A 20,006-nucleotide genomic window follows, 5' to 3' on the forward strand; every position below is an offset into this window, starting at 1 on the left:
AAACTGGCAAAACAAGCAAGGGTACTGTTTTCCTGATGAACCTGATACCAGCACAAGGGGGAAGGAGATCAACACAGAGAAAAACCAACTCCTACCAAATCAGAGAACCAGAGCCTCAGGGGCCCCCAACACCTCAGCACTGAAGCAGACCAAAAATGAACCCAACATGGCTCAGGGAAATTTTGCAGAAGCAGGGGTGGAAAGAATGTCAGAGCCACATGTTGGGTCATGATATGCAGAGACATTTTTCTTACCTATAACTGTGGGCTAGCTCCACAATGCACAACCCATATACCTCAAGAAGGAGGGGCCAATAGGGAGGAGGTAGGTCACAGGTGAGCCTAATAATGGTACCAAACTGACTGTATTTGTTGAATACAAAACTAATTAATAAAAAAAATTAAAAAATATATTAGAGAAAAAAAAATCCTTTTAATTGGAATTTATAACATCTTCCACCAGATAGTCATGAAAATTATTATATCTAGAACATGTTAAACATATGTAATGTACACTAACTATGGTAATCAATTACAGTTCTCACATTCAGATTCTTTCATTTAAGAGGATAAGGTGGAAACCATATTGTGTTGTGATACCTCTTAATGTGTATCAGAAATGGTCTGAAGACTCATATGTTGTGGGAGTAACTGAGATGGTTATTAAAGAAGAGGGTCTTTCTGAAAGTTGGTCTCAGTTTATGATTGAAAATGTCAAGAACTTGTGTTTAAGCAAATTGGAGAACTGAGATTTTCAAAGTTATGGAGGATTGAGAGCATTGTGGATTCAATGAACAGCTTGAAGATTGATACTAGCAGGAACCTCAGGTCCCAGAACTGAACTCATAGGAAAAAAGACTAGACATTTATGGCATCATAAACATAATCTGAATGATTTAACCTTATGTAATGGCCATGGTAAGCATAATGACTCACACTTAATTGGGTGAGTGTGCTTATATACTTATGGTCATGTGATTGTATAGCGTCATCTGATTGGCTTAAGTCTCATCAGATGATTTTGCATCACCCAATCGGGATGGGTGAGCAACCATATTAGAATAACATCATGTGTTCATGCGCAGACAATTAGGATACAAAAGCAGTAAACAAGCTGACATGGCAAAGCCTGACGAAGCCAGCATGGCTTCCCACAGTTCCCCCTTTATAAAATTGTTTTGAACCTCAGGATACCCGATCAAGGACCAACCCTCATGATGGCCAGTCTGATCGAGGGTAGAGCCTAAGACCAAAAGCCTGCTTAAGCACCTTCCCGAGTGCAAGGGGAAAAATCCCTTCGGGTTGCAAAGGCTGCTCATGCAGGGATGTAAGCCTTCCAAGGTGCAATGACAACAAGGTCACTTGGTGTGCAAAGGCCTTACAATAGGCAGGGTGGAACTAACCATGGGATGTAAGCCTTCCAAGGTGCAATGACAACAAGGTCACTTGGTGTACAAAGGCCTTACATAAGACAGGGTGAAACTAACCATTACGCAGGCTAGCCAGCCATACTTGTGGAGATGCTCCTTGATCCAAAGCCATAAGTGCCTGAACAATCTTTATGTTATCCTGCTGACGTTGTCGTCTGATTCGACAGATAAGCCAGAGACAGAACACCATACCACACAAAAGGGCTGCTCCAAACATAGCCACCCCCACCCATTCCTTAAAGAAAGAAAATGCAGAAGATAGCCAAGAAGTAAAATCTCCCAAAGAGATTGTCTCCAGATGAGTTCCATTCAGCTGTACAATCTGGAACAATAACTTCAGAGATAGCTGCTCTCCTTCAAGTGTCCAGTTTCCTGCCAAAAATTCAGCTAGCTTGCGACTCTGATTAAAAGAAGCAGTAAAATTAAATTGCAAAGGAGTAATACACAAATATTGATACTGGGAAACACAGCCAAGTTGTAGAGACCCCAAACCAATCTGCTGGGGTCAAAGCTCTATTGGTAAGTCGTTCTAACAACGCCATAGTAAAAGAAGCATTTATCCCATAAGTTCTAGCGGCTTCTGTAAGATCCTTGAGCTCCTTATACCCTATAGCTTCATGATATCTAGTATTGGTATTAGGGTCCTCAAAAACTGGATAAGCACTACCAACTTTCTCTAAGTCTCTGGTTTTATCAAACTACATCCGGACGAAGGACACGCCCCGAATGGAAGTCGGCCATCTTGTTGTTTACATTTTTTACTTGTAGAGGCATAAGCTGGAGGAGGAGTAAAGACGCCATCTTGTCTGGGTCTAGAACATTCCCGAACATACTTGGTCTCTACTTCCTCAAAATCCTGTTCTTCCTCTGGAGTTAATTCTTCTCCCTCAGATTCACTAGAACTTTCTATATATAAATTTGCAAGTTCCGTTAAATCTGGATATAGCTTCGGATCTGAATGTGGCCCTTCCTTTTGTGATTTACTTTTATTCTGTGCACATTTATTCTGTTCTATCTGAAACCTAGGTTCACTTTTCATTTTAACCTTTTTTTGTTGTCCCCTTTTACTTTCTTCAGACTCTGACATACTATCTTGATGATGTGCTAATATGCGTTGGCCTTCCCTGATCACTTCTTCACAACGTTTGTCCTCCAAACATGATCGCACCAAGCGCCATAAGGGCTGTGTACCTGCGTGCAACTTTCGCGTTTCTGACTCACGGTCGATGTCTCTGCCTAACTTATCCCAGCAGGTCAAATTTAAACCCCCAGTCAGCTCAAACCAAGGCGCTATCATATCCACTTCTTCCAAAAACCCTTTAAGAGTTTTATCTGAAATCTTAAGTTTACGTTGTTTTAATACTTCCTGAAGTGGCTCCAAAAAGGTAGAGTGGTGTTGTCCCATTTTGCAACCTTATATATGTTACTTATAGATCAGTTACAGGCAAAAACTTATCATATAGCACCAGGGGACTTACCGGTACCGCCGCTCCGTGTGTTGAGTTCTGAATCCTCCCTCGGAAGTATCCTCAGGGGTCCTCTCAACTGGCCGTTTGCTGACAAATTCCCGGGTTTTGGCACCACTTGTTGCGCCCCTCCCGCCAGCAGGAAGAACGACAACAACAGGATTCTTCTCAAGCACACTTTATTGGGAGCTCCAAACTGAAAGAGAGAAGGACCCCGACCCTACGGAGCGCCAAGCTTATATACTTATGGTCATGTGATTGTATAGCATCGTCTGATTGGCTTAAGTCTCATCAGATGATTTTGCATCACCCAATCGGGATGGGTGAGCAACCATATTAGAATAACATCATGTGCTCATGCGCAGACAATTAGGATACAAAAGCAGTAAACAAGCTGACATGGCAAAGCCTGACGAAGCCAGCATGGCTTCACACACTCACACACACACACACACACACACACACACCACATAACACATGCACAACAAGCCAACAGGTCTTCTCCAAGTAATGCAAAGCCCATAGCAGAAGATACCAATGGCACTAGGCTAGAGAATACTCCAAAGGTCTCAAAAGAATTATGCAAATGTACAAAGAACTCAAAAGACTGGATAAACACAAAAATGAAATTATATATAAGTTCAAAGAGGACAGAAATAACCATCTAGGTGAAATGATGAAGTATAATCAGGTATGAATATGGCATTTAACAAAGCCATACAAATACTGAAGGAAACCAAGCTGAAATTGTGCTGTAAATAAAAAATACAAGTCAACAAATAGTACCATGGCAAGCTTCTCCAACAGAATGGACCATGTGGAAAACAGGATATCAAATCTTGAAGACAAAAATGAGAGAACAGATCAATTAGCCAAATCCAAACAGAAGTTACAAAGACATATGAAAATAACATGAGATAAATTTGCAACACCTTGAAAAGACCCAATGTTCAAATTCTGAGCATACAAAAAGGAGAAGAAATTCAAACCAAATTGTATAGTTATCTTTTAATAATTTTTTTCAGAATTAAGGCAAAGAGATTCCTATTTCATGTACAAAAGGAATACCAAACACCAAATAGGCTGGACAAGAAAAAAAATTCCACATGTCATATTATAGTCAATACACCAAAGACACCAAATAAAGAGTATGAAAGAGAGAAACATCTTGTCACATACAAGGGTAGACACAACAAAATAATGACCATTATTTTTCAATGCAAGCACTAAATCAAAGAGTGTTGAATAACGTGTTTGAAGTTTTGAAAGAGCACAGTTGTAATCTCAAAGTGCTATGTAAATTACCATTTGTAATTGAAGAAAAGAAAACATTCCATGATAAAACAAAAACAAACAAGCTAAAGGAATAAACATAATCAAGAAGCTATAGGAAGAAAAATCACCAATCAAAGTCAGTACACAATACAAAGTTCCACAAAATCATCAACAAAACAGGACTAGTACACAATTCAATAAAACTGATATTAATGATCTCAACTATCCAATTGAAAACACAGACTAACAGTCTGTATCAGCAAGCAGAATTCATCCTTTTGCTGCCTTCCAGAAACTCACCTCTTAGTAACAGAGACACTACTAGAGGATAAAAGGAAGAAAAAAGATAGTTCAAGCAAATGGAACAAAGAAACAAACAAGTTTGGCTGCTCTAAAATCTGATGATAGCAAAAAGAGATATAACAAAAACATATGAACTGATGAACATGGAAGGAAATTTTCTCAATACAATACTGGTAAGTTAAATTCAAAAATATACTAAAATATCATCTACCTGGATAAAGTAAGTTTTAACAACATAATTACATGATCATCTCAATAAGTGCACAAAACGTCTTCTACAAAATATAGCATTGCCTCATGCCAAAATCTTTGGAGATAATAGAGAAGGAAGGAACATACAATAAAGGTTACATATGGCAAACATAAAGCCATATCACACCAAATGGGAAAACTTAACACATTTTTCACTAAGATCTGAAACAAGAAATGGTTGTTAACTCTCTCTAATACTAGTTAACACAGTTTTTAAAATTTTAGCCAAAGCAATAACACAAAGGAATGAAATAAAAAAGATATAAACTGGAATGTAAATGGTAAAAATACTTTTATTTTCAGATGATACGGTCTGTATTTAAGAAAGCCTAATGACACCACAAGAAAATTCCTGCAACAGATAAATAATTTCAGCAAATATAATCTAAAATCAGCACACAAATATCATTAGCTTACTTATGTGCCAATGATAATCATACCAAGAAAGAAATCAAGGAAATAGTCTTATTTGCATTGCCACAAAATTAAATTAGATGGATTATCCCAAACCTAGGAAGTAAAAGAGTTCTATAGTTGAAAAGAAAATTTAAAAACACCAAAGAAAAAAATTGAAGACAATTGCAAGATCCTACATGATGGTTTATTAAAATTAATGCCATGAAAATAGTCATCCTACCACACTGCAATCTCAGTCAAGATTCAAGCTCTATTCTTCAAAAATTGTGCAGGCTATAGTAGGAGTGGAGTTATGCCTGTTGTCCATTTGAACCTGAGATAGCTGCTGATGAGTGTAGTTCTTCTTAGTGAGTCAGCATTCTTACACTTTATCTGAGGCAACATTGGCCACCAAATCACATGGTGCTACACGGAGGACCAATACAGTAAACATTTTGCCTGCCTATATATAATAATGAAAGCAAAATTGATGTTGTAATTTGATTTTTCTGTGGTTTTTGTACTTTGTTACTCGCCTATTCACCATGAATAATATAAATCAGCAACTTCCTTTATCTTCTAGTTGTATTTCAGGGTGAAATAAGTATTTGTTGCACAGTTTTAAGAGCAGGTGCATGAATGTCCAGTTGAGGATAATAATCCTCAGTCCAAGAACAAGCAAATGTGAGCAAAGCCTGCAGGATCTCTCAGTGCTGCCTAAAGCAAGAGCCAGAGAACGTCCCTGGAATCTTGGATGTACACTAAAGCTTATTGGAGGGCTTGTGGAGTAATATAAGCTTCCTGGTAAATTCACACTTGGTGTCCAGGCTTTCAGAACTGGGGACATGAGAACTCTGTTCATATTAAACCTACAGGAAATTAGAAGAGACAGCACTGGCTATAGATATGTGGGTTTTGTAATGGTCATCTGTTTTGTCATTTTGGTCAGGATTTAAGAAGGTGTTACTAGGAAACAATCTGCCTGGGAGGAAGGATACTTTATTGCTTTGTATTATGTTATTCATTGTTCCAACATGTGAAGCTTTTTTTCTTTTTTTTTTTTTTTTTTAGCATCCACATCTGTAATGGATGTTATGTTACTAAAAGTTATAAAGGTAATTAAATCAATTAACAATGTAAATTTTGACCATTATTTTAGAAAGTATTTTCCTTGCCAATATCTGCTAGTACTTTCTAAAATACATGTCTATATATGAAAATACTTACAGATACACTTATTATAATTTTTTATAAATTCAGATCCTTTAATGTTTATTTTAGTATGCTTGCTTTACTCAGCAAAAATCCCTTAGTGAGTTTTACTTAAATTGGAGCTTTCAATGTTTCTGAAGGCATATACATTCTTATCATAGATCTCATGTGTATGTCACTCAGAGCAGTTTAATGAAGATACAACACCACAGCATCCCTTAAGCACTTATTAGATAGTGATTTGTATTCACTTTGTGAAGGAGGTCTAATTTTCAAGAACACACTGACTTTAAATTATCTAAATGCTTTGACAAACTCACGATATGATTTCAGCTGACATTTTTCTCCTAAGACTTTCAGATAGAATCATGAACAATAATATTTCATTATACTTTTATGACTTGAATTAACAGTAAGAAAATGATAAAGTGTGAAAAAGTAGTTAAATGTTTGAAAGAAAAGTTATGAAAAAGAAAGTAGAATTCATTAGTAATTTACCAAGGGGAAACAAGTTCTATAGTACAATCAGCCTACATGTCCCATATTTGTAAGATTCAATCTCCAAATAGTTTGAGAACTTATGAAAACTTTTGTAGTTAATGCCAATTAAACTAAGCTATAGTAATAGTAATTATTAAGTCACACACACACGCACACACACACACACACACACATATAATCATATATATATATATACACACACACATATATAATTTTTAAATAAAAAGTCTGTCCCTACATTTGCTCAGGTCATCTCAAAATGTTTTGGTTTTTTAAAATTTATTTAGTTATTTATTTTTATTTGAGACAGAAAGAAAGGGAGAGAGAGAAAGAGAAAGAGAGAGAATAGGTGTGCTAGGGCCTCTAGTTGCTGTAAACAAACTCCAGTTGCATGTGCTACCTTGTGCATCTGGCTTATGTAGGACCTAAAATATTGAACCTGGGCCCTTTGGCTTTGCAGGAAAGTGCCTTAACTAATAAGCCATCTCTTTAGTCCCTGGTTTTAAATTTCTATACATTTGTGCCTTAAGTGTTCTGTAGACAGTTATCTTTAGTAAACTGCAATATTTGGTGCCCCCTTTATTTTTTACCTGCCCCCAAAAGCCAGCCATTAACTCTGCAATCTTTTTGTCTAAGAAACATTTATAGCAATATCATGCTGCATAGATTCCTGTTACTTTATAATAAAGCTTGAAATCAGGTAATGTTCTTGTAACATTTTTATTAGGCTTCTAGTTGCACTAGATATTATAAGCCTTATGTATTTCCAAATTAATTGTAAAATCATGTTCATAGTTAACATGTAAAATATCTCCTGAAATTTTGATTTAGATTTCATTATATTATATCTATAGACAAATTTGGAAAGAATTAACATCTTGAAAGTACTTTAAGTGCTAACTTTAGCTCTCAATTTATTTAGATCTAATTTATGTTTATTTAATTTCTTAAAAACCACTTTTAGTTTTCAATATATACATCTTGCATTGTGTTTTTTTCTGACTTATCCTGATTATTTCATATTTGATAATATTGAAAATAATGTTTTTAACTACTAGTTGATAACTATATAGAGATATATAGTTATCATTATTAATTATTACGTGTATGTACATGATAATATATTGCATATGTATGTATGTACGTATCTACATATAAACATAATAAAGGCTACACATAAAGCTCCTAAAGCCCAGATAATACTTAATGGGGAGAGACTGAAGGAATTCCCATTGAGGTCAGGAACAAGAAAAGGGTGTCCACTCCCACCTCTGTTATTCAACATAGTACTGGAAATTCTAGCTCAAGCAATAATACAGGAGAAAGAAATAAAAGGGATAAAATTGGAAAGGAAGAAGTTAAGCTTGCCCTGTTTGCAGACAACATGATTTTTTGTATAAGTTACCCAAGAACCTTCATCTCAAAACACTTAAATGTGATTAAGTCCTTCAGCAAAGTAGCAGGATACAAAATCAATGCATAAAAGTCAGTAGCCTTTCTATATGCAAAAGACAAAAATAGAGAAAAAGAAATAATTGACATTGTCTCATTTTCAATAGCATTAAAAAAAAAAAACACCTCAGAGTAACATTAACCAAGGAGGTGAAAGATCTTTACCATAAAAACACTCAAGAAAGAAATTGAGGAGGACCTGAGAAAATGGAAAGACTTCCCATGCTCCTGGATAGGCAGAATTAACATTTTGAAAATGACAATCTTACCAAAAGCAATATATAGATTTAATGCAGTACTAATAAAAATCCCAACATCTTTCTTCACAGAGATAGAAAAAATGATCTCAAAATTCAAAGACAATTGCAAAGGGCCTTGGGTATCCAAGCATATCCTTTGCAAAATAAACACCTCTGGAGGCATCACCATTCCTGATCTAAAGCTATACTACAAAGTCATACTAATAAAAACAACATGGTACTGCCATAAAAACAGGAATATAGACCAATGGAAAAGAATTGAGGACCTAGACTTTGGGTCAAATAACTACAGCTATTTGATATTTGACAAAGACCCTAGCAATATAGACTGGAAAAAAGATAGCATTTTCAGCAAATTGTGCTAGACAAACTGGATAAACATTACAAAAATATGAAACTCAATGCACACATTTCACCATGTACAGAAATCAAGTCCAGATGGATCAAAGACCTCAGTATAACACTGGAATCTCTGCTACTACTGGAAGAAAAAAATAGGAGGAACTTACTATGATGTAGGAAATGGAAAAGACTTCCTGAAAAAAAAAAAAAAAACCCAGTAGCTTAGGAAATTAAACAATCACTCAAACATTAGGATCTCAGGAAGCTATAAAGCTTTTTCACAAACAAACAAACAAACACACAATAAGCAGAGTCAATAGATTTGCCACAGAATGGGAGAAAATCTTTGCTGGATATACATCAGACAGAGGCTTAACTTTTAGAATCAATAAAGAACTAAAAAATCTAAATAAAGTCAAACAACCCACTCACAAAATGGATAAGAGAACTACGCAGGGAGTTCTCAGAGGAAGAAATACAAATGGAAAACATACACTTAAGAAAATGTTCAACATTCCTAATCATCAGGGAAATGCAAATTAAAACAACTATGAGATTCCTCCTTACCCTTGTAAGGATAGCAAACACTAAAAAATCTAATGACAACAAATGCTGGAGAGGTTATGGAGAAATAGGAAAGCTCATTAATTGTTGGTGGGAATGTAAGCTGGTACAAACACTATGGAAATATATATGGAGATTCTTAAAAAGGATGAATATAGAGATACCAAAAGTTCCAGTTATTCCCTTACTGGGCACTTTTCCTAAAAGCTCCAAACCTCAGCTCAGAGATATTTGCTCAGTCATGTTTATAGCTGCTCAATTCATGATAGCTAAAGAGCTGGAATCAACCCAGATGTCCATCATTAGATGAATGGATATCTAAGATGTGGTATATCTACATGATGAAATTCTATGCAGCAGTAAGGAAAAATGACACAGTGAAATTTGGAAAAAAAATGGTCAAACTTGGAACAGATCATTCTCAGTGAATTCACCCAATCACAGAAAGATAATCATCTCATCGTCTCACTCATCTGTGGCTCCTAACCTGGATCTGCCTGTAATGATGACTTACCTCATAAACATCTTGAGTACTGGAAAATAGGGAAGGTGGGGTAGGAGGGGAGGGTAATAGTGTCAGGGGAGACATAAAACTGGATGCAATTATAAATGGTACCATAAAATCCTACATCCTGAAACAAATACTTAAAAGCCATTTTGTGCTTAGAGTGAATAACTGCCTCACAGGGGCCTAGAGAGGCATGTTAAAGACTATCCTCAATCTTCTCCTGTTTTTTTCTCTCTCTTTTCTCTTTTACATTACCTCTATTTTTCTTCCTTCTTCTCCCATGGCACTGACATATAACTCCCAGTACCAGCATGTGGATAATATGTGGATCAGAGAGACCTACAAGTTTTCCCAAAAGAAGACAGAATTCTGTCAGAGTAATTGATGGCCCACCAAAGGTTAATGGTAAGACCCTACTGCTGAAGACACCATATGCTGTTGGGACAGAACATGGAGCAGCCTGGCTGGAAGTTGGAAGAGAGCCAACCCCCAGATCTTTTGTTTGTCTTGTGCCAGAAGGTGTTACATGAGCAACCAACATCTGTCTAAGCTACTAGTGGTCCAAGCTAATCAGTAACAATTAACCTGATGTGATGCTCACAGAAGTGTAATAGTGGGTACACAGCCATGGTGGGTTACCAACTGCTCTTGATTTGGCAGTGGAACCAAACCCATACCCAGAACAGGAAACAAATCAGACTCATATCCCAAAACGAGCCCACTCTGCAATATCAAGCTCCCACTGATAGTGGGCAACAAAAGGTCTATGCCTATTAAATTCTCTCTAAAATAACAATGGGTATCCATGTATCTTGCACTGACCTCACTCTCTATTGGAGAATTTGTTTCTCTTTTTCAGATGGACACAGAACCTAAGGAGAGAATCAGTCCATTGCACCACACCAGGCTGAAGCTATAGAGTTACTGGAGTAATGAGGAAGAGATGCTTTCTCAGTGAACCTGGTATCAGCACAAGGGTGAAGGAGACATACACAGAGAACACTCAACTCCTACCAAGTCAGGTATCTTGTGACACAGGGACTCCCAAGACCTCTCATTATTGAAATAGACCTAAAATGAACCCAACATGGCTCAGGGAAATTTGTGGAATTGGGGGAGGAAAGATTGTGGAAGCCATAAGTTGGGTCATTATGCACAGATACATTGCATCTCCCTACTGATGGCCACCCCACAGTGCAGCACCCACAGTCTACAGGGGAGGATGACAGGGAGAAGGCTAATGATGGTACCATCATGGCTATATACATAACTAATAATAATAATAAATGGGCTGGAGAGATGGCTTAGCGGTTAAGCGCTTGCCTGTGAAGCGTAAGGACCCCAGTTCGAGGCTCGATTCCCCAGGTCCCACGTTAGCCAGATGCACAAGGGGGTGCACGCTTCTGGAGTTCGTTTGCAGAGGCTGGAAGCCCTGGCTCACCCATTCTCTCTCTCTCCCTCTATCTGTCTTTCTCTCTGTGTCTGTCGCTCTCAAATAAAAAAAAATTAAAAAAAAAATAAAAAAAATGTGATCTTTTGTGCCTGGAGTCTTCCACCAAATTAGACCCCTACCTTTTTTTTTATGGATGAGTAATATTCATCTTCCAATAGAATTTTTTTGTTATTTTTCTAAATATGCATTTGCCTATGTGACAATTCTCCCCCCCCCCCCCACACACACATGTTCACATGCACCATGTGGGCACACAACCTTTTGGCATTGCAAAAGAATGATAGATGTTGGCACAGTTGCACCACTTTCATTTATTTATTTACTTTTGAGGCAACCCAAAAAAAACTAGCCTTTTTTTTTATGAGAGTCAACAAGATCAAGAGAGAGAAAGGAAAAGAAAGACAGAATTGGCACGCCAGTGTGCACCACCTTGTGGGCATGTGCAACCTTGCATGCTTCCATCACCTTGTGAGTCTGCCTCAGGTTACATGGGTCATTAGGCTTCACAGGCAAGTGCCTTAACTGCTAAGCCATCTTTCCAGCCAATTGCACCACTTTTGTGTCTGTCTTACATGGGTAGCTTGGTTATTGAACCTGGGCTCGCAGGCTTTGCAAGCAAGTTCCTTTAACTGCTCAACCACCTTCCCAGCCCATGAAATTTTCTTAGTTTCACATTTTTTTGAATATTATGAGATATGATTCTTTACAGGTACATATTTCTATGAGAGTATGCTTTCAGTTCCCCTGGATCCCTCACCAGGAGAGGAATAGCTGGGTCATATGATAAGGGCATTTGTAATTTTCTGAAGAGCTGCCTAACAATTTTATAAAAGGCTTCATTTTACTTTCCAATGACAATATTGAAGCATTTATTTGTTTATAACCACACCTCTATTTTTCATTATACCTTTTTAGTGATAGCCATCCTAGTGAGTGTGAAATGGTATATAATTATAGTTTTTACTTGTATTGTCTTATAGCTGATGTTAAAGGAAAGGCTTTTATGTTTAATGATTGAGAAGGTGCTGGCTATGAATTTCTCACATAATTTTTATTGTGGGGCTGGGTGTGGTGGCACATGCCTTTAGTCCCAGCACTTGGAGGGAGAAGTAGGAGGATTACCATGAATTCAAGGTTACTCTGAGATTACCTGGTGAATTTCTGTTCAGCCTGGGCTAGAATGAGGCCCTATATCAAAAAACAAAACAAGAGCTAGGCATGGTGGCGCACGCCTTTAATCCCAACACTCGTGAGGCAGAGGTAGGAGGATCGCCGTGAGTTCGAGGCCACCCTGAGACTACAAAGTGAATTCCAGGTCAGCCTGAACCAGAGTGAGACCCTACCTCGAAAAACAAAACAAAACAAAACAAACAAACAAACAAAAAACAATAATAACCTTTTATTGGGTTAGTAACCATTTCCATTGCTGACTTTTCAATCATAAACAACTGTTGAATTTTGCCATCTTCATCCTCTTTATTTATTAAAATGAGTGTGTGGTCTTTTCTATCACTTTGCCAATATGCTCTGTTATATGTAGTGATTGCCAGAAGCTGAACTATCCTTTCACTTCTGGATACATCTCGCCTGTTCATGCCAAATGATATTTTAGCGTGCTGTTGAATTCAGTTTGTTAGTACTTTACTGAGGATCTATGCATCTGTGTTTTTAAGGATACTGGCATGTATTTTCTCCCTCTTTCATTTTAATATATCTAGTTTGATTATGTTGTGAAGTGTCTTGGGAGTTCTCTTTATATTATTTCTTACATAGCTTCATTGAACTTCTGACATCTGAGCTTCACAGAATTTATCAAATTCAGGGAAAATAGGAGTCTTCTATATTCCAATGCTCATCCTCTACCTTTAGAGTTCATTGAGGCTCTGTTCCATTTCCCTTCCCCATGGGGCTTTGGTAACCACTGCTGTTTTAATTATCTCCAAGGTGCTGCCATTTCTGGAGTGTAAAATAGTTGTAACCCTGGGGTAGGCTGCTTATAGATGGACTTCTTTCACCCAGTGGCACTCAAAGTTCCCCTTGATCTTACATTGGCTTGGAAATCCATTTCCTTTCATCATGAAATTTTAAGTGACAGTATATATATATATATATTAAGTGGCAATATAGTTCATTTCTCTTGCCAACCACTAAAGGATATCTTGATTCCTTCCCAGTTTTAGTTATAATAAATCAAGCTAAACCAACCATGGGAAAATTGTGGGAGCATGTTTTAACTCATTTGGGAAAAATGAAGAAGAAAAATATTGCAGGACATTTAATAAGAGTTTGCTGCTTAGTATTGTAAATAATACCCCCATGCAAAACAGATAAATTGTCTTACTACATGTCTATATGATTATGTAACTACACCACATTTTCTTACTATGTGTCTACCTGACTATGCAACCATACCAACTTATCTAACCATGTGTCTATATGATTACATCATCATACTAAGTTGTCTTATAATGTGACTACATGATTATGTAACTGTGCCAAGTGGTCTTATAATGTGATTACATGATTATGTGATCATACCAAGTTGTCTATGTGAGTGAGATTCCTGTGGCCCTATATTTTATATCCATTATGCAAATGTTTTAGACTTTTTGATAATCTAATAGGTGCATAGTGGTATTTTGTTTCCATAATGAGTTCCTTAATGGAAAATGACTTCACACATCTTTTCATGTACCTTGTAGTTATCACTCGTGACATTCCTGCTTTTAGGATATTTGTAGACATTAATGGAGTCTTCCATTACCTTATCTTTGAGGTTAGTTTTCCAGTAAATGTTTAGTTGTTGTGGTAGCTTTTCATATACTTTAGTTAACAGGCCTAATATATAACAGGTTATATATTTTAAAAATGTTTTTTTTCATTTTCACTTTCACACATGCACATTTGTGTGTATGAGTAGTATGTGTGATGTGGCATGTTGTGTGTGGTCTATGCACCTGGGGACAAGTGCATACTGGGGAAGCTAAAGGAAAACATTGGGTTTCTTCCTCTTTCACTGTCCACATGTTTCCTCGAGACAGAGTATCTCTCTGAAGTGGAACTGCTGTTTTTAGTCAGACTGGATGATCATCAAGTCCAGTGGTTTGCCATGTCTCTGCTTCCTACATGATTGGCATTTTAGGAGTGCATGATCATACCCGGGTTTTATGTGGGTGCTGGGATTAAACTCAGGATTTCAAAGGTCCTCATGCATACATGGCAGGAATTTTTATCTGCTGAGTAACTTACTCAGCTTCCTATTTTCTTCTTTACTGTGAGTTGACACTTTATTTCCTTTATATTGCATTTCACAGAACTAAATCTTTAAAATGTTTATTTTATTGAAATCCATTTTTATACTTTTATGAGCTCTTTCTTATTATATCTGAAAATTCATTATTAAGCCCAGAGTCATCATGGATTTTCCAATATTTTCTTTTAGAAGTGTTGAAGTGCTTGCATCTTATATTTATGATCATAAATGATTCATTTTGAGTTAATTTTGGGAATATGTGTCCATTTTGCATGTAAATTTCTGACCTCATTTGTTTCATCATGGCTTTTTCCATTTTATATCTTGAATATTTCTTATGCCCTGTTTAACTTATAAAAAGCTATAAAATCCACATAAAATTACTTGTCTGCTTATTCTAATACATTTATCAGTTATATTGTTATGATTGACTGATTTTATCCTCATTATGGGATTTTGCACCATACACACCTGGAAAATCTGAGTGGGTGATATACATCTGATTATTTTTGTTGGCTGTTGAATATTCTTTATGCCCAATTAAATGCACATTGTGCATATATGTCACTCTTTCTTTATTAATCCATCTGATAATAGATACCTTGGCTGATTCCATAACAGGATGTCTACACATAGTAATTTTTGTTTGTTTGCAATACTAAGTATTAAACTTAGGAACTTGTGCATATTGTACCACTGTGCTTACCTCTAATTCATTTTTTTTTCTTTTTTTTATTATTATATATGGACATATTTTGTATGTAAACAACACATGTTGGTGCCATCCTTTCACTCTTCCCTGCCCATTTTCTGAAGAAGCCTTTCTCATTGGAGACCCAGGTCAATCCCATGGGGATTGTGGGTCATGCACTATGGGGGCAGCAGTCAGTTATGGGGGAGAGACAATGTCTCTGTGAAAAATGTCCCACCTGTGGCTCTAACAATCTTTCCACCCCCTCTTCCACAAAATTCCCTGAACCATGCTCGGATATTTTAAGTCTACTTTAGTGATGGGCACTTAGGAGCATCTGGATCTCTGGTTTGGTGGGTGTTAAGTGTCCTCAGTATCTTTCTCCATAACCATTGTGCTGGTATCAGTTTAACTAAGAAAGCAGCATTCTTGCTCATTTCCCTAATTTCTCTGTGATTTCAGTTGGGGCTGGGATTGTGTGTGTTGAGTCATTTATCTCCTTAAGCCCAGTTCCCATCTGTAAAAGAGAAGCAAATTCTCCAACAGAGAGTGAAGTCATGCCAGTTAAATAAGATAACCATTATTAATTTAGAGAGAACTTAAAGGGTTTAGACACTTATAGTCTAAGGCTAGTGGGAGCTTGACAATGGAAAGCAGAATCATTATTTGGATATGATTCTGACTTGTTTCTATGTTCCAGATATGGTTTCCTTTCCATTGAGTGGATCTGCTGGCCAATCCCAGAGCAGTTGGTTACCCACCATGGATGTGTGGCATTATTGCACTTGTGTGAGCATCATGTCAGGTTGTTTACTTCTGTGTCATTTGGACTTTTTGAGTTGCTTGGAAAGATGTTGGCCACTTTCCTCTGGTAATTCATGTAGTGCCTTCCAGCACTATATGAGCTAATTATCTGAATCCAAACAGGTCTCTTCATGGTCCAGAGTGTTTGGTGTCTTCAGCAGTAGGGTCTTACCATTAACCTCTGGTGGGTAATGAAGCTATTTTAAGGCAAGGTCTTATTGATTTACCCTGTCTTGACTTGAAGTTGCAATGTATTACAGGTAGGCCTCCTACTCATAATGCTCTTGCCTCAGTCTACCAAGTAGCTGAAATTATAGGGGCATGGATTGGCTATTCTTTAAATTATAGCACATTGGTTCTTTCAAATATCATGATTGGGGATTCTGCTATTTTCTTCCATATAACACTTGAATCATTCTAAATAATTCTTTGGAAAGTTCATAAAATGTATCAATGTAAAGTTATTTTGCTTGTAACTTTTTTGTTTTATATGAGAAATAGACAGAGAGAGAAAGAGAGAATTGGCCCTAGGGCCTCAGCCACTTTAATCAAACTCCATACCCTGTGCCACCTAGTGGGCATGTGTGACCTTGTTTTTGCCTCATCTTTGTGGGTCTGGCTTACATGGGATCTGGAGAGTCAAATGGGGATACTTAGGCTTTTCAGGCAAGCACCGTAACGACTAAACTATCTCTCTAGCCTGCATGTATCTTTTCACATTAGAAGAAATGCTTTAAAAGAAAGCTTTCATTTATATACAAATAGAAAAGAACATTAAAAACATACACTTTCTTATATTATTATGTTTAGTGGAAAACAAACTACTTCACCCTCATGCCAATTTCTGTTAGTGATGTCCATTTGGAAAAAAAAATCATCAAGAACGGTATGGCATCAAGCTTCCAAGTGGTTTTTTATGCACAGAATTTATAAAAATACATTCTGTTTTCAAAACACAAGATCATATTTCAACTTAGAGGAAGAAACATGTTCAGGAAGAAAACTTGCCTGACAAAATAGACAGATAACCTTCTAATATTTCCTCAACAGTTTAAAGCAGCCAGGGTCTCTTCCATCTCTTTTTCTAATCAGAATCTGTTTCAGCAAAAAAACACCTAAATCCAAGCTGATTGTGAAGTGTGAAAATATCATGGTCCATTTGGGCAACTATAACAGAAATATCATGGGCTGAGCCCCTTATAAAACAGAAATTTAATTTTAATTGCTCTGGAGGCTGGAAGGCCAAAAGCAAAGAACGAGCAAATCTAGCACCTAGTGAAAATGTACTTCAACTATCCTTTTGCTATACCTAACACAATATAAGGGCAAAGGATTCTCTGGCCATGTTTCAAAGGAAGAATTGTTTTGGGAGACAATTTTTTTAAAACAAAACTCAAATCATATTAGTGCTCTATAGAATTCCATGCGTGCACTACTGTTTTCCAAAATATAGCTTCAACAAATAGGCAAATAACAATGAATCTCTATAGGAAACTAATGTCTTATAAAAACTATTTTCATTTTTTATTATTTTAATTTATTTTTATTTATTTATTTGAGAGTTACAGAGAGAGAAAGAGACAGATAGAGAGAGAGAGAGAGAATGGGCACGCCAGGGCTTTCAGCCACTGCTAACGAACTCCAGATGCATGCACCCCCTTGTGCATCTGGCTAACATGGGTCCTGGAGAATTGAGCCTTGAACTGGGGTCCTTAGGCTTTCACAGGCAAGTGCTTAACCTCTAAGCCATCTCTCCAGCCCTATTTTAATTTTTTTCAAATCTCTTGTAAAAATAGTATATTGAGGATATTTATTCACTAGGTGTCATTTTAAGAAAGCACGAGGTTTCAAAGTATTAGCAGTATAGCCAATTTGAAATATATATCAATGCATGAATATATAAATATATACATAAATACATGAAAATTAGTATTGAATTACTATATACAAAAGGTACAGATCATATAAAACTAGTTTATAATAATAGAAATTGTATCCAAAGTTACCTGGGATGAAAGATATGGGAATGACCTCCCAGATCAGTTTAAAGCTGGAACAATTGTTACTGATATTGAATTCAGTACAGTTCTTTTTATACATGTTGTTTCTGTGGGTTCCTGGGTCCTTAAGCCAGCTATGGTCCTCAAACACATCCCAGGCAACCATGGTGGTGAGCGCATGAGAATAACTCTTGGGAGACAGTTTCTGTGAACAGCTCTAGGTTTATTGTCAGGGAAATGGGTTTATAAGAAGTTGAGGGTCCTAAGGGGATTGGATACACAAGGTTGCTTGCTGATACCTAATTAGCATATGGGGACATTCATTTTAGCATGTAGACAATGGCAGGAGGAGGGAATGCAAAGGTGCTGGCTGATATCATATAAGGAGTTTCCTAGGCAACTGGCCAAAGGCCACAGGGTAATGGGCAAACCCTAAGTCTTACCTGGATGTCCAAGTATCCTGTGTTTGGAGAGGGAGTGTCCTTAGTTCTTGCTGATCTTGGGATCCGAGATTTTTTCCAGGGGTCCAGGCTAACATTTATATACAAGAAGTAAGGGAAGATCCTGTCTCACTGCAGCTCCCAAGAATGGGGGGCGGGGAGCTCCCCTGCCAGTCTGGTCCCTGAGATATGACCAGCTGTTCAGTCGGCTGTGACCCCTCCATAGCCTGGGGCCTTCGTGTCAGACAGCCTTCATGTCAGGGCCCTGCTTATGCCCAACAGTTTCAAGGCTAAATGAGCTATAAACTTCAAATGTGTGTATTTTAACACATGTATGCATGCCTCAATGATTTGAAAATGCCATTTGTAATAGTATTAAAAAATGAAATACTTAAATGTTTATTTGCAAAACAATTAAGACTGCAGTAACAAAACTGACAAGGTTACTAAACAAATAAAGGACACTTGTTGGTGATATGCAGCACACACTCATAATTGATTCTTGGAGTAAAATTCCAGTTGATTCTAAATGTTTTATGAAATTTAAAAAAAAATGTTGGAAGAATAAAATTGGAGCATTCACAACATTCGGTTTAAAACCCATTATAGAGATCTTCAATCAAGAGAATGGGATGTTTGTGGGGAAAATGGTGAATATAAAGAGATATTACTTATAGGACAGTAATCTTTTAGTAAAGTTCCATGATAATTCAGTGGATAAAAGAATGTATTTTCATCAAATGAGGGGAATATTTCTATAAATATTACAAATAATAAACTCAATCTCAAATTCTATGTCTATGGTAATAAGTGTTGCATCTTCAGGGATAGTGAGTGAAATTTTAAAAACTTGAAGAACACAGGGACATCTTTTATTCTTAATGGTAGGCACATTTTCTTTTAGAAGATATAAACGTCACCAATAAAATAAAATTAGGAAAATGAATATATTTTTATTTTATTTATTTATTTTAGAGTGACTGAAAGAGAAAAGGAGGCAGAGAGAGAGAATGGGCACACCAGGGCTTCCAGCCACTACAAACGAACTCCAGACGCATGTGCCCCCTTGTGCATCTGGCTAATGTGTGTCGTGGGGAATGCAGCCTCGAACCAGGATCCTTAGGCTTCACAGGCAAGCGCTTAACTGCTAAGCCATCTCTCCAGCCCTGAATGATTTTTAAAAAATGCTTTTTAGCAATAGTCATCCCCATCAAAGTAAAACAGCAAGAATTAGAGCTGAGGAAATGGCTCTGTTTTTAAAGTGCTTGCTGTGAAATTCTGACAGAATACTTCAGTTCAAATCCCCACACCCCACATAAAAAGCCAGAATCATTGATAGGCTTATGTATCCCTAGTGAGCATTTGGAAAGGGGGAAGGCATAGAGAGAAAAGAATTTCCTGGAAA

This window comes from Jaculus jaculus, chromosome 9, assembly GCF_020740685.1.
Source record: "Jaculus jaculus isolate mJacJac1 chromosome 9, mJacJac1.mat.Y.cur, whole genome shotgun sequence".
In the NCBI taxonomy this organism is placed as follows: Eukaryota; Metazoa; Chordata; class Mammalia; order Rodentia; family Dipodidae; genus Jaculus; species Jaculus jaculus.